The sequence below is a fragment of the Alligator mississippiensis genome, chromosome 2 (assembly GCF_030867095.1).
Source record: "Alligator mississippiensis isolate rAllMis1 chromosome 2, rAllMis1, whole genome shotgun sequence".
In the NCBI taxonomy this organism is placed as follows: domain Eukaryota; kingdom Metazoa; phylum Chordata; order Crocodylia; family Alligatoridae; genus Alligator; species Alligator mississippiensis.
Genome location: NC_081825.1, coordinates 274,436,001 through 274,452,234, shown reverse-complemented (window position 1 = coordinate 274,452,234; position 16,234 = coordinate 274,436,001). Strand labels below are relative to the sequence as shown.

General features: G+C 44.5%; 2 protein-coding genes across 2 annotated transcripts in view; one reads left to right on the top strand and one right to left on the bottom strand.

Moving 5' to 3' along the window:
- Window positions 1-16,234, bottom strand: part of DGLUCY (D-glutamate cyclase) — a 96,085-nt gene that overhangs the window by 77,629 nt on the left and 2,222 nt on the right. The gene's annotated exons all lie outside the window — the stretch shown is intronic.
- The window catches only part of RPS6KA5 (ribosomal protein S6 kinase A5), a 204,885-nt gene continuing 196,721 nt past the window's right edge, over window positions 8,071-16,234 (top strand). The window contains exon 1 of the mRNA XM_059723175.1: window positions 8,071-8,150. The gene's annotated coding sequence lies outside the window, so the exon portion shown is untranslated. The remainder of the gene's footprint in view (window positions 8,151-16,234) is intronic.

Here is a 16,234-nt window from a genome sequence, read left to right as displayed (position 1 = left end):
CTAGGCAAGCAGTGTGGATATAATGGGTATATTAATCTAGGCCCTGATCCTGCAATTCCAACAAGCAGAGGTGCATACATGAGATACTTGATGAGTTATATTCAGAAGGTATAGATCAAACGGAAGGACAGCTAGACTTACAACTATGACAATACCTTTCTTAAATCTATAGTTAAAGACCATCCATGCTGTTTCTAGATATTTGTGGTTCATCGTTCAGAAAAGCTAAGCTGTACAGCAACTTCTAGCCTCTGGAGACCAGACCAGTAGCATTCACAAATGCCAGACTTGGTTTTAGAACTCTGTGATTCAAGTGGCCTGAAGACCAGTTAGACATGGCTCTTGCATTAAGCCTACTTTGAAAAGATACAAAGTGTACTGGATTTTTAAAAGGCTTAAAATATATTTTTTAGCTGTGGGGTTATTATATTTAGGAAATCATAGAAAGCTACTGTGGGCACTGGAACACTTCCAGTGACTTCAAAAGGAGTTGTGGCAGGTTCTCAGTCAGATGTCTTTAATTATGTAACCAGCTTTTATAAAACAGACTAACCAGTTGAAGCTTGAAGTTTGGCAAATCATGTACCTAGTAGTCTGACTTGTAAGGAACAGATACATTTCCTTTTCCATGTTTAAAGATAAACACCCAAAAATATTTTAGAATCTGCAAATCTCTGTTACAGATTTAATTTATGAAGTTAATGTACTCTCCATCCCACACCAAAAGTAGAATTTTTGACCTACTTTTAATTGGTGCCCTCTTCACATCTTAGGTGCAGACAAAGTGCAGCTCCCTACTGTAACTGAGAACACTTTGCAGGAAGCGTTTTGAGTTACAAGGATCTCTCGGACCAAACAGAAGTTCACTGTTGGTTCGGGGGTGGGGAGGAAATCTAGCTGCTGGCTGCCAGCCTGCTGATGGTTTTCCCTAGCAATGGCCCCTCCTTCTGTGAGCCTGGGTTGTTTTCAGAATTGGATTGGGGAAAGGGGGCAGCGGGAGCTAGTTCTAGGAGTTCACCAGCTGGCGCCAGAGGGTGAGGTGGGTGAATTGGAGCCCCACCCCACCTAGGGAGGGGGATCCAATGCACCTGCCCCAGCCTTCAGTGGGGGCTGAAAAAACCCCAAACCAAACTCCTTCCATTCCCTTTCCCCACTCCCATTCTTAAAATGGCAACAGGCTGGGAGGTAGGCAGACACAAGTTACAGAAGACACTTTGCTTTGAAACGTCTTCATCTGTACCCTCATGCAATGAGGGTTCAGATTTTCACCCAATCGTCCATTTTTTAAGAAGTCTGCAGCTGTGCATTTTTGTTTGGTTACAGCTATAAACCGCTTTCTGTGGTCAGATCAGGCAAAAATTGTCACTTCTGTCAGTGCCATAAAAGTATTAATTCTTCTCACATTTCCATTTCATGTCCCATTATTTAGCATTGATTCTTCACTTAATAGCTGAATGTAGCTCTGACATTTGTTAGTGCTTTCTAGATAGAAAGATATTAGTTCATTAACAAACAGGTGTGCCATTTTCTGTCACAAAAGGGTCGAATGCTATTTTTGACAACGATCCAAAACCCTACAAGGGAGCTGAAATATTTATAATCTTAAATTTTAAATTATTTTTTGGGACAGAGGCCTTGCTCCACTGGATGAGATCAATTATCTCATGCTTGTAGCTTGTTTGTAACAATGGCCATTCCAATACCAAATGTTTCAAAGGAAGATATCCCACTGTGACAATCAAAGAATTGCTTATAGGAGAAATATCTTTAAATACCATCAGTTAATGGCTGGATTATGGTCTGAGGCATTATCATTTATAAAGAAAAGTAACATGCTCTACAATTAAAAATCCCAGTACAGGTCTAGATGGGCTCATTATCAATATACATTTTTAGGCTATTTAAAAATTCTACTTAGCTTGATAATACCTTTTAACACAGTTTCTCAGGTTAATTCTGTGCTGTGTTAAAAATAATACATACGCATTTCCTTCCACCACTTTTAAATCTGTTGCTTTATATTTTAGGTGAATGTTCTTTAGCTCTTGTATTATAATAGTGAATAAACTAGCACCTTTTCTTTACTACACTATTTATTATTTTATATAATTTTCTAAGATAGAGTCCAATCTTCTTAGTCAACATGTGGCATCCTTTTCATGCCTTAATCATTTTGTTCATCTCTGAACTCGTATTACTTTTTCTAAAATAGCTTAACCAGAACTGAACAAAGTATTCTGGATGAGGCCATTCCATTGGTTTATATATACCTATTAAAATTTCATGACTCTTTCTCATTTTCTTTATTACTTTCCCTTCTTTTCTTCTTTATTGCTTCCACTTCTTATGCATTTGTCCAAAATAAATTGCTTGTTGGACCAATATTGTTCTCGGAGCTGAGATTTCCACTGAACTTTCAATGGCCATCCCAAAGTCCTTTTCTTAAGAAATTATATTTAAATTAGAACTCAGTAATGAACAATAATTGTTCACATTATTCCTTCTAATGTGCAGCAGGGGCAATCCGTAGGGGGTGCACGTGGGTGCACGTGCACCCCCTGCGCGTGGCACTGCATCCCCTGCAAAAAGCCCAGGCAGTGCAAGGGGCTTAGGGCCTGGGGTTGGAATGCGCAGTCACAGGGCCGTGGTGGGGAGTGGGACGGGACCACAGGTGGCTCGTCTGGGGGATGGGGCTGGTTCCCCAATGTTGTATGCAGTCCTGGGGAGAGCAGGGACAGTATATGCCTCCCAGATCTGTGCACAGGGTAGGCGTGGTCTGCCCGCTGTGTGCTCGGGCTTCCTGTCCTCCTACTGTCCCCCTGCAGCCCAATGGGCAGGACAGAGCAGGGCCAGGCAGGGAAGCTCTTTGCCACTGCTATGAGGCCTGTGCCGCCATGGCGAGGTGCCCCCTGCCCACCCAGCAGAAGCAGAGGTGGTTGTGCAGAGTTGTGCCCCTTGCTGCAGCCAGACAGGCAGGGGGTGCCTTGCCAGGGGGGCTGCACTTTACCCATGAAATGGCTGCCCTGGCCTGTGTTCTGCCTGTGAAACCAGTAGGTTCCTATTTATAGCCCTTCTAATTTTTGTTTTACGTTTTACTCAAAATTTCTGTTTGCTTCACTATGTTTGGATATCCATTTTCTGGAGCACCTCACTCTTTCTGGAATAACCTCTTTTCCCTCTTATCTTTTTGCTTTCTTTTTTGAAGTTTTTGTGTGCCTTCTGCCCTTCTTACCTTGTGTTCAAGTGATCTCCACAATGAACGAAAGTTTTAATTTCCTCATCTTTGGCTTTCAGATTATTTTGACAACTTCCTTTTTTTTAAATCTTCCTTTCTAAAGTTTAATGTTGAAATAGTGGCAATTTGTGGTATGATTCCTCTGAAAAGCGTGTTGAACTGAATTATGATCAGTATTACTCAGTGAGTTATGTTATGAACCAACTCTCCTCTGTTTCATAAGATAACAATGAAAATAGCTTCCCTTATGTGATCTAGAAACATCTTTTCCAAGAACTCGTTTAAATTATTGAGACACTCTGCCTATAAACCTCAAACTTAAAAAATGACTTTTGAGCAGGCTATATGTAGATAGTCAAAATTGCCCCATCCTGCTGTTTTATTAGGCAGAGATCAGTGCCTAAGCAGTCCTATGACCAGGAAACAGAACTCAGGACTCCCTATGCTGCCCCAGCTGACTGTCCTCTTCACTGGACTATAGAGTTATGCTCTGTCTTGATCCCTCTTGTAGGTGCTATAAATCTTTCACTCTTTGCTCCACAATGGCACTTTTCAACCACTCTTGTTGCTAAAGCTCTCTTCTGGGAGCTGAGAGCTGTGGGTTTGAACTCTTTCAGGCTAAGACAGACCTTAAAGCCCTTACTTCTTGGTGGATGAATATTCTAACCCAGAGATGGCCAGCCTGTGGCCTGAGGGTCAGATCCAGCCCATGGGGCCATGTCAACCATGGCACTCCCCACAAATACAGAAATTTGGCAGTGGGGAGTGCTGCCAAATTTCCAGACCTGTGGGGAGCCCTGGGGTCCTGAGCCCTCGATCCAAATGCTTGATGCCAGCACTGGGGCAGAAGGGGCTGGCACCAGGCTCTTGGGGTCCAATCCTGGAGTGTGGGGCAAGGAGGGGGGTGCTGGGCCCTAGGACCCAATCTGGACAGGTGCAGATTGATTCAATTCATGAACCAGCTCCATACCAATCATATGGCCTGTGGGGCCAAAAGGTTGAACACTGCTGTTCTAACTCTTAGGATATTACACAAAGGGTGCATCTACATATTGCCAAGCTTTAGTACTTCCTTTTGGAAGTACTAAAGCACAGAGCAGTATGGGTGGTTACTGTGCCGTGCATGCAGTGCATAGGTAAATTTTGCCACTATGTTGCCGTAGTGACGTGCTATACCCAGGGAGTATGCTGTTGCAGCAACGTAGGTAGCAATATCATGTAGACACATGTGATCAATACATTGCTGTAGCATGCTGTACAGTGACATAGCATGTTGCTATGGCACCATAAGGCAACACATAGATGCACCCAAAGGTGGTTAAAGGTATCATCATTTCCTCCTCCTCCTCCAGACATGTCTTTTAATGAAAGTAGCCATAGCTGTTGTGCTTTGTGGTGAATTCATTGCTGTTGGTGTATGCTGGCTATGTCCAGAGGAGATTTATTGGATTGGGGACTTAGGATCAACAACACTTAGTTTGTGAATTCCCAACAAGCATAGGTATGAGAAACATGCTGAGCCACTTGGATCCGCCAAGATGGCAGTTCTGTGCATCTACAGGGGCAAAAATTTAAGCATCTAGGGAAATTCACTGATGAAATGTGCATACTTCCCAGTGCCTTAAGAGTTAGGTAAGGTTTTTGTGAATTATGCTTTTGACCTGAGGTACCCAGATCCTGCCTTAGTGCATTTGTGAATCTGGGCATTAGTAGCCTATGAGCTTCCTCAACACTGTGGACACAAAACAATAACTCCATTAAAACAGTTTTACTTCTGACACTACAGACTTACAGTCATACAGAGTCTTAAAAGTTAAAGTTTTAAGTTTTCTGTACTGTAATTAGGGTGAAGGGCAAAGCAAAAGGTATAAAGGACAACAAAATCAGACAAATCAGAGTAATTAAACTGTTGTGTAAAGATTTAACTTATAATCATTTACATACCTTTTTTACTTAGAGTTACTCTTTAAGGAAATTATCAGTTTTTTGCAAAACGTGTACCACTGCCATTAGACAAATTATTCAGTTTTGGATTAATTTATCAACAAAAACCTCTTTTGTCATGGCACTACTTCAAATATTTTGCAAAAGAAAACATTGCTAAGTAATAGGTTAGATCAGCCTTAGACCAGAAAATATATTTTAATACAGACTCAAGAAACATTCAACTACAGAAACTAAACATAAGCTATAAAACAAGCAGTATTAATAAACTGCTGTACTGTATTCACAAACACTTAACATGAAACTAAGATTACTGGTTTGCAATTGTATTGTGTAAGTATCCCTTTAGTTCTATATTTCCTGGTTTCCTAGTGCATACATCTTATTTTTTCTGCAATGCTGATGTTCTAGTTAGCGGTAAATAAAAGAGACCTTAATACCACATTTACTCAAATCTAAGATGACCCTGAATTTAAGGTGACATCCCGATAATTAGTTTCTATGCATGAAACATTTATAAATTTGTTATAATTTCCCATGTATAGAATGTAATTATTGGAGGGTTGTCTTTAATTTATCCCCTTGCCACAATGGCAGAGGGAAAGCCAGGGGGGAGGGGGTGTCCAAACAGCTAGCCCCCTGCTTGTGCCTACCCCTTGCCACCTCTGCTCCCTGCATGCCCCCCTGCAGACTCAAGCACCCCTTCCCCCCTCTGGCCATGCTCTCCTTTCCCTCCCCCTACCCTGCTGCTGCATCTCTTTGACCCTTACATCATCATTTTTTGCTGAGTCTACAAATCCATCTCAAAATACTCATCTCCATCACAATCATGAGCAATTTTTGTTTCTTCATTGCCCAACATTGAGCTATACAACAGCACTATTTTGTACAGTTTTTCCTTCATGTGTATTGGCATTATCTATTCAAACCATTCCAAGCACCTTCCTCAGTTTCACTCGGGCTTTATTTATTTTCCTGCTCAGCTATTTCTCTGTTTTCTTCCACTATGGACCCTAGGCACTAAAACGGATTATATGTGCTAGTCACCCAATGCCACAGGTGTATTCCCCTTGCTATTGCATGAAAATATGTATGACATATGCTCTTGTTTATTTCCCTTGCTGATGTATAGACTGCACCTTTCCAATATATGACTCCATCTGTCCAAAGCACTCTCTGCCTGTTCTCTACTTTCTGCAATCAAGATCAGAACATCAACAAGCATCATTCATTGGGGCCACCCTTCCAAATATTTTATACTGGGTGTAGGACGAACAGGGATGGGTTTAATGCTGACCCTGATGGACCTGAACCTTGACTGGGAACTCCTTGGTCTTTCCCCATGTGCTTCTAACTCATATTGTTGAGTTTTTATGCATGCCTTGTATAAATCTCACAAAACTTCTGGTACTGGTTGTTCCCTCAAAATTACACCATTATAACACTTCTTTTGGTTTGTGAGTCTTACGCTTTTTCTGTGTCAATGAAAACCAGGTAAAGAAACAAAACCTTAACCTGCAGATGCTCTTAAACAGGTTGCTCTAATTTTCCCAAGTGAATTTTAGAGCGTTTTGAAAATTCAGCTTTAAGAAAGATTGTTGCTTCAGCTATGCTGTAGTTGTATGTCATCTCACACTGTCACCAAGAAAAGTTGTTCTGTTATACTAAACATTTTTATTTTCCTTTGCAACACTTCCTTATTACAAGCAAAAGCTCTGTTATCTGGCATCCCCTGGGCATGTGGGGGATGTCGGATAACAAAATATGCTGGTTAATTGAGCAGCCCTGGCTGCCGCTTCTCACGCTGCATCTGGGGCATCCCTCTGCCCCTCCCACGGCATTGCCACAGCTTCCACGGGGCCTGCAGGGAGGCAAGTCCCGCACAGCTCTGCACAGCCTGTTATGCCCCCAGGCCATAGGGGCTTGGCAGCGCAGGCTGCTTTGCCCCGAGCTGTGGGGGCTCAGAGAAACTGAAAGTGCCATGGTGGGCACTTCTGGTTACACTTTATTTTACAAGCTGGCATGCCGGTTAGTGAAGCATGCTGGCTGGTAAGATGCCAGATAACAGAACTTTTACTGTCACTAGTTTGCATAACAAGAGGTTGCTTTTCCGCTTTAATCCCATAAAGGAAATATTTTCAAGGTTATTCTGTTTACTCTTTGGTTTGGAATTTTCTTCTTGCTTCGCAAAATCAAATGTGGGGTTATTTTCATTCACCTGGAAACAGCAGGACAGCTCTGGAAGTAATGAAGTAAGAATCTAGCCCTAAAGCTCCTGCACCACTGAGGTCTTTGGTTGTTGTTAGTATAACGAATTCTTTATTATTTCTAACATAATCATGCTGTTTAGTCACTTTTTGAAGTGTGTGATCACAGCCTCCACTGACTGGTCACACTTAACTCACACCTTCTACAAAAGCGCTGCATAAACTCAGTCAGCTGAAAACCTGTTTTGGGGCTGTTGAGCTCTTTGCAGTAGGGACTGTAGATTCCTATGAGCTTGTTTAACACATAGCAAATTGGGACACTGACTTTTCAGTCAACTGCATACAACACATTTATATCAAGAATATCAAGTTTGCAAAACCAAGCATTTAAAAAGTAGGAATCTACTATTAAGGTTGCCTGTGCAACCTAAATCATATGCTTGATGATATAGCCTTTATTTACACCAGGAGTGGCCAACCTGTGGCATGGGCAGTTTCCATGTGTGGCACACAGCAGATTAGGAAGGGAGCAGGCAGCACAGCGGTGGACAGTGCATGGAGCAGAAAGCAGATCACCAGCTTCGGTAGGTGTGGCAGGGCACTGTTGGTGCCTGCCACTTTAAGGGCTGAGACAAACAGCCAGCAGGTGCTTGATTGTGGCAGCCATTTTGAGACACTGGCTACCTATATAAATGGAGCAGATTGCTGCTGGCAGGCGAGGCAGAAACATTGCCTGGCTGAACTGCTGAATAGAACATCTTCAGGTAGGAGCAGGAGGCTCTTGGTCCTGGACATGACCTAAAACTACACCCTGCCAGGAGTGGGTGGCCTGGTGGGGCTCCCAGTGGCGTGGGAACCTGCAGGGAAATACCAGACCAGTTACCGCCCTGGTGGAAGGCAGGTCGGGGTGCCTCAATAACCCCTAGCCCCCACATCACTGTGGGTAGCACCTGGGGCCAGGCATGGCTACACCCACCTGAGCCCCCACTGGGGAAGGAATCCCCACAGCCCCAGTGAAGGGGGCAAAAGATGTGGAGCCCCAGTGAAGGGGGAAGCTAGAGGGCTGAGAGCCCCGTGTGTGTGAGTTTGTGTAGAGTTGTCCTGGGTGGGGCCAGGGCAAGCTTGGCCCTGGTTGGGTAACTGGCTGGCCACTACCCTGGTACAGGTTGTGGGAGAGGCCCAAAAAATGGTACGTCTGCCACCGAAGGTGTGCGCTAGATAAAGCCTATGGCTGAAGGGGCCCGCTTCAAGAGGGAGTAAAGTGGTATAAGTTGTCGATGTGTGAAAGAGAGCCTGTGAGAGGCCCTAGTGAGAGGAGGGAGGTATGAATGCATGTGTGTCTGAGACCTGACAACACAGGCTAAGCTTGGTCCGGCTGTAGCCTGGGAGCATTGTCACCTGGATGCCACCTGCGAGGCTTGGGCTGCAGTGTAGGGGAGGAACAGAGCCACAGATAGTCCCCTGGCATTGGGGCAAGAATGGGCAGGCTCCCACCTAATTAAGAAACAAGGCGTGGCAGAACAGGAGGCAGGCAGTTGGCCCAGAAACAGGTGGGCGGGCCAATGGCAGATCGGCTCCGAGAGTCCCCTGTTATAGTAGGAAATACAGGCAATTCTCAGAATTGCAACACAATTGGTTCCTGAAAACCGCATCTTAAGTCAAAACGTTGTAACTCAGAACTAATTTTCCCACAGGAACAGTGTTACAAATGAGGTATTGGTGCCTTTACAATGGTCGATACTGCGTGCAGCTGATAAGTGGTGGAAGGGGAGGGGGAAGGGAAGAGGTTTGGGGGGGCAGATCAACACTCCCTGCAGTGAGGGAGAGACTGGGGCTGGGGCAAGCACTGCCCAGCTGGCGCCAGGTGGCCACAGGAAGGGGGGCCTTGTGACTCCTACTGCTGAGTGCTGCTCATCTGGCGGCTTGATAGGCGGTTCCCACTGCTGGTCCAGAAAAGGACGGGGGGTGTGCCCCCGGATCTGCACAGGGTGGGGTAGGTGGGGTTGAGGCTACACTGGGCTGCACTCTGGGTAGGTGGCAGGGGCTATGGCAAATTTTTGGGTGGCTGCAGCCCCCCCATAGCCCTTGCTCTGCTGCCTGTCCTGCCCTGATCCAGGGGCACATGCCCTATCCATGCTCTCCCATCACTTGCCCAGCCAGGGTGGAATGGGCACAGAGAGGAGCCGCTGCACTGTCTCTGGATAAGTGGTGCACAGAAGCAGGAGCTGCTGCCCCCTCCCCATGCCCCCTGGACAAGTCACAGCTTTGAAGGCATGGGGGGGCATGTACCCCCAGTTTGGGACGGGGTGGACGAAGGAGTGGGGGCTATGGGGAGTCTGCAGCCACCTGAAATTTTGCTGTAGCCCCCACCGCCTGTCCGGAGCAGAGCTAGGTGCAGCCCCAGCCCCAGCCACCTGCAGAACTGGGGGCACACGCCCCCCCATGACCTCCCAGAACAGCGGCAGGAGCAGCGGTGGGAACTGCCAGTCGAGATGCCAGACAAGCAGCATGCAGCAGCAGGAGCCTCCTCCCCCTCACCCCGCGCCCACCCGGTCCCAGCTGGGCTGCACTTGCCCCAGCCCCTCCCTGACTGCAGTGGCATTGATCTGCACCCTGATGTCCCTTCCCTCCCCCCTCCCCTTCCACCACTTACCAGCTGTATGAAGCTGACTGTCGTAAAGATGAAACCCACGTTGGAATGTTGAAATGGGGTGTTAGTTTATACATGTTGTAAGTGATGTTCGTCACAACTCAAAGTTGTAAGTCGAAGACTGCCTGTACAGGGCAGGGAGAAGAAAACAGAGCAGCAGATCAAGCAGGGGAAGGGGATCAGAGTGATACTCAGGGAGGGTGTGGGGCTTACTTTGGCCTGCCTGCCAAAAAGGTTGGCCCCAGTGATTTGCACAATCATATAACTTTTGCCCAGAGAAGTGCTGTCTCATACTCTGAAATGGCTGAACCCATCTTGGTAAACTTCAGCTTAGTGGCTAGTTTAGCAAACTATAAATATCTGAAAACAAGGTTTTATAATGAGTGTTTTGTAACCTTAACCATATGGTCAACTACCACCAATACCTCCATTGCTAATACATGGACAGACAGGAGGTAGTTTTCAACTGCTCTCCTCAGTGGCTTTTGTGATCCAGTTTAGCTTCCAGTGCAGGCTAGAACAGCTTTCAGGTTTCCCTAATTTGTACTCATTTTACAAAGGCCAACAGGCCAATTCAGGGAAAAAGACGAGTTAGGGTACAGTTATATTTCCAAAATATTCCTTGCATCACCATAAAAGAATGTCAGTACAGAACTGACATTCTTTGCTGGTGATACAAAGTGCACATCTAAATTGCTGCCACAGCAGGTTCTGGACTCCAGGCCTGAGCATGCCTCCCTCATGCATCCTTTGACATGCTCCAAATCTGGAGATTTGTTAGTGAGGCTGCTCTGGTTTCATCTACAATGTTTACTCTTGGGCTTTCTGGAGACCAAGAGCAGAGAGGGTTGAGCATTGAGCAACCTCCCAGACATATTTCTAGGTTTGGAGCATTCTGTGGGTGGATGCTGAGTATGGATGTGGGTGGGTGAAGTGTAAGCAGACTGTGCAGGAACCTGCAGCTGCAGCAGTGTAGACAAGTCCAAAGGAGACCTCTGGCGTTACAGACTCAGGATAACAAATGCTTTATAGTTTTTAGTGTGAAATATTTTCAAACCTTTTAATAACATATTCTGAATTAAAATTTCAGTGCATTAGATCGGCTGATACATGATTTATCATCTCTGCGTCAGAAATGTTTCCTCATTTTTCTAATCTGTTCATATAAAAGACTCTAATTCTAAAGACCAATTTTAAATGACATTTTGATCAGAAAATGATGTGCTTTCCAATATTAAATGAAAGTAGAGAAATATTCCTATTTTTTCAGTTTGAAAAATCTGTTTACAAACAGCACTTTGTATATATACAGTTTCATTCTTTCTACTGATTGCCAGTAAAGCCCCCATCCAGTAGAGTGTTCTGTTTGGGCAGATGCCCTGTAAAGTTATAGAACCTCAGTGAAGTTAAAGGAGTGCTGTGTGTATGTATCTCTTTGTACCCTAACAGAAGACCTTGAAGGATTACTTCCCTAGGATGGATTTTGATTCCTTTCTGGATGCTTGAATGACCAGATTTGTTCATCTAGATGGTTATGTATAACCCAAAACTGCTATGGTCTTCTATTTCTGGATGCATATGTAGCTATTCATGTGTCAACAAACCCTTATAATTTTTTTTTCCAGAAATTATAAAGATCTACAACAAGATATGCTAATAAATGAAATATTTTGAAGGAAATAACTTTGTTACTTGCAGAAAGATCAAGTTGATTTTATCCTTTTTAAAACAAACATTGGTGACTACCAGGGATCCTGGTTTTCTCTGGAAAAAAAAAATGCCCAAGTTTTGGATTTAAAAAAGTAACCCAAAATCCACACTTTTTTGTGATCAAAATGAAACCCCATTAATATATATAAAGTAGTGTTTCATTTTAATTATGGAAAAATGTAGATTTTGGGTTGCTTTTTTTAAATCTGAAAATTGGGGAATTTCTTTATCAGAGAGAACCAGAATTCCTGGTGACTATGTATTAGTATATACCACTGGTACTCAACTTCCAGTCTGTGGGTTAAATCTGGTGTATGAGGCTATGTCATCCATCCCATGGGGAGCCCTGCTTGTGAAATGACACAGCCCCATGAACTGAATTGGGCTAGCGTGCCAGGCTGCCCTGAACCTGGATCCAGTATGTGGGGCTAGGCTGATGTGTGCACCTACACTGCTTGTGGGTTTTCACCTGCAGATTGGCCTCATGCTCTCATCTGATCTTTGGTGCTGAAAGGCTGAGCAGCACTGGTACAGACTTTAAAGCACTGGGATGTGAAATAAGAGAAAGATTACAAGAAAATGTTTATTTAATTGGAGCTAGTTGTATCATTTTGGGCTCTCTGCCTGAATTAAGCACAGCTGTCAAATATGTTATGACAATACAAATTGGCATCTTATTATATATTCAGTCTGTAATGGAGAAACCATGAATAAGAGCCAGCAGCATTCTGCACAAAGTCAAGAAAGACTATAAGATTTGGAAAAGGGAGAGACAAGGAATTTGAGTAAATTTTTTAACATGGTCCATACACCATTTATTCTCTCTATTCAGCTTGACAATAAGGTCTACAAAATTGATGACCATGAACTCTGTGACAAAGATACCTGTTTTCTTGGAATTGGACTGAATTCAACATTTTGTGGACCAGATGTTACATGTTAATATTTTCTATTATTAATGATCCAGGCCAGATATGAACCAGCAAACAAGAAATGAAGTGTGTATAAATATTACCTGAACCAGGCATTTCTCTAAGCCTATCAGTCTACAGGAAAATGTAGTGGTCAAAAGGTTCAGAAACAAAAGGTATTGCCTTTTCGCTTATAAACACAGCGCTCTCCTTACACAATCACTGCTCAATAATAATGAGCTATAACATTCTGTTGTCAAGCTCTGATTAGGGAAATGTAGTAAAACATGAGCAGACCTGTCAGTCTAAACATGAGAGGGCACAGTAATTGTCATATATAACAGCAAGTCTTTCACAGTGGTACATCATGGATGTAAACGAAAGGGGAGGGGAGAAGAGTAGAATGACTAAAAGCGAGAGTTACTATATGTGTCTGTAAGTCTAAGGGAGCTGTACTTTGTCACTAAAAGAATTACTTCAGGATCAGAGAAAAACGTAGGTGGCTTCCTACATTGTATACAATATACAGGTGGTATATTGCTTCTAAAATGATAAAAACCTTGGGGACTTAAGTAAGGTAGAAGGCCCACCATGATTTAAGATACTGCACATTTCCTTGAAAATTAACTAAAACCGATTTCATGCTAACACTGTCTTCCCTCAGTCTGAAAAGGCACAAATTTATAAAATTTGGGGTGCACACAAGTGTAGTTCCCTGCTGCAACTGAGAATGCTTTGCAGGCAGCCTTCTGAGTTAGGAGCAAACAGAAGTTCACTGTTGCTTCCAGGGGGAGGGGAATCTAGCTGCTGGCTGCCAACCAGCAGCTGGTTTCCCCTAGCAACAGCTCCACCCTCCAGCAGGGGCTAAAACCCCCCCAGATCAAACTCCCTCCGCTCCTTTTCCCTCCCATTCTGAAAACAGCAACAAGGCTAGGAGGCAGGCAACCTCAAGTTACAGAAGACATTCTTCATCTGACCCCTCGTGCAATGAGGGTTCAGATTTTCACCCAATCATTACAATCTGCAGCCGTGCACTTGTGTTTGGTCACAACTATGGACTGCTTTGTGGCCAAACTGGATGAAAACTGTCACTTCTGTCTTCACCCCATACAAAGTTAACAATATCCCTTTTTAATGAACTCTCTCCACTAAAGACACATATGCACCTTGAAGACTGTCGCAGAACAACAAGCCCAAAGGGCTGGAGACCGCTGCCCTGGGGGCAGAAAGGCGATGGGGAAAAGCCTGAGGACCTGGGGAGATGGCCCCAAAAGAGCCATGACCTGGGAAAACCAAAAGAGTCGTGACCAGCACTGGCAGTCAGCTACAAAACCTAGCTGCAGAGGGAAAGACAGGGAGCAATAGTCGTGCTACAGTTGTGTACTCCTGGCCAGCACATTTGGCTGTGCTACAGATCGGGGTTGACAGGGATGGTCCCGAAAAGGATTCTGTCCTGCTGGGGAGCGATGCTCAGTACCAGGGAAGAAGAGAACGCCCAGGGGCTGATGGCCCTGCAGTCTGCAGGGAGGCATGAGTAGAAGAAATCACTGCCTCCTAATTGTTTTTTCTTTTTCTTGTTTATTTGTGCATTACTCCTTGGGCCAGAAATACAGGCCACATTTGCTTGGTACCCTCACCAGGGTCAAGGGACCAGAAGCTGTCGGGGACTCCAGGATGGAAGACTGTTTTTCCAGGCCAGCTGGCTTGCCAACCCAGGGAAATGGTCATAGGGAGCAAGACCATTTTCCCGTGTCCTTTGAGCCTTTTGCAGGCCAAGTATAGCAAAGAGAGTGACCAACCAGCTGCCAGCATGACCATGGATGCTACACCTGCAGAACAACTCAGTAGGAACCTACTAGAGACCCGATTGGGGGGTGACACTGCATGCAAGTGTTTAGAAGAGCTGGAGTCATCAGCTACATGGCAGAGACCACCAAGTTGGTGCATGGAAGGGACGTAGGGGAGGCAGAGCCCCAAGGACATCTGTACACAACGCCTCCAAGCGAGTCTGAATCTAATGGGAACCTCTCGCATCTGAACTCAAGAACAAGACATGGCAGTTGAACAACAGCAGCTTCCCTTAGGAGGCAGCGCACAATGGACATTGGTGCTGGAGAGACAGGGCCCGAGCAAGGACCACCTGGCCCCAAGCTGCTCAAGAGCAGTTGCTAAAGCATAAGTGGATGCACAGAAAGTAAAAAAAAAAAAAAAAAAAAGCATGCTTTATCAGAAGCAGCAGTGCATTACTTCGACTGGGCCCCAGCGTGTCTACAGATTGGGCACTTTAGTGGTGCTTTTTGGTGCTTTACACTAAAGCTTATTCAATCAGCTATTAGGTAAAAGTGCCAAAAAAGCCCCACTAAAGTGCTTGATCTTTACAGACACCAGGTGAGCTGGGTCCACCTAAGGTGCTGCCTCATCTGGGCATGCATGCGGGGGGCTTGATGCAGGAATAGACCAAGTTTAAAGTAAAGCACTGTTTTTTGCCTGCAAGCAGCCAAAGTTATCTGTAGATATTCTATTTCAGAAGAATCACTAATATAGTTAAAAGCCTGATAACAAACAGAACCTTATTGTATAAACAAGCCTCACTTTTATATTGGCCTTTCCTATATTACAATGGTTGTTTTTATTTTCAAGTAAATGCAACCTTTGTATTTCTCTTTTATCACTAAGACTGTTTACTTTTTACTCTCCAGAGAAGAATCTAATGCTCTTTAACATGATCAGCGTTTCTCAGTAAATGCAACCGGGAAGTTGTCTACCCTTTACATAGGGCCACCTGAATGCCTTCCTAGCCCATACTCTTTAGTTTCTCTTTCTCCCTCAAGATTGTTTATGCAAATAAGTAATGCAAAGACATACACTTTAAGATATACACTTACACATCACTTCATCCCACCTTGCTTCTCCTAAACAGGGGTATTCAAACAGCTTCCCCAAGGAGGCCTGTACTGACAACTTCCTAGGAATCTGGGGGTGGCCCTTACTTTGCGTAAAACTTGGCAGAATGGACCTGCTGCAGTTTTTAGTGGGAGGTGCTGCTTACTGAAAATGAAAGTCCCAGCATGTGGGCAGTGGATCTATACTATGTAATGTAACCAATACTGGTTTAGTAAAATGTCTCTGTTTTGAGGCAATGTAAGAGTGATGTTGTAGCTGTGATTGTCCAGAAATAATGAGAGGCAAGGATTTCTTAAAGTGGTATCTTTTATTGGATCAATTGTGTAGTTGGGATAAAGTTAGAGAAGCTTTCAAATGTAAGATGTTTCTCCTCAGGTCTCTGAATGTAGCAGAGGTGTAGTTTTGTCAGGATTGCCAAACCCAGCTACTCATTGGTGCCAAGAGTGTGGAGGCCCAAGGGCCGTGGGCTCTGGTGGGAAGGAGCATAGGCTGACTACTCATCCCTAATTGGGCAGGACAGTCCCGAAATGGGAACATCAAGTCCTGGTCCTGGGCTGCATGACTCTGGGACAGCATTTGTCCCAGATTCCCAGTATCATGCAGGGATCCAGGTTTTCCATTCACTGTGGAAAAACACAGGAAATGGTGGGTTTCCCCTTCCAGCTGGAAGAGT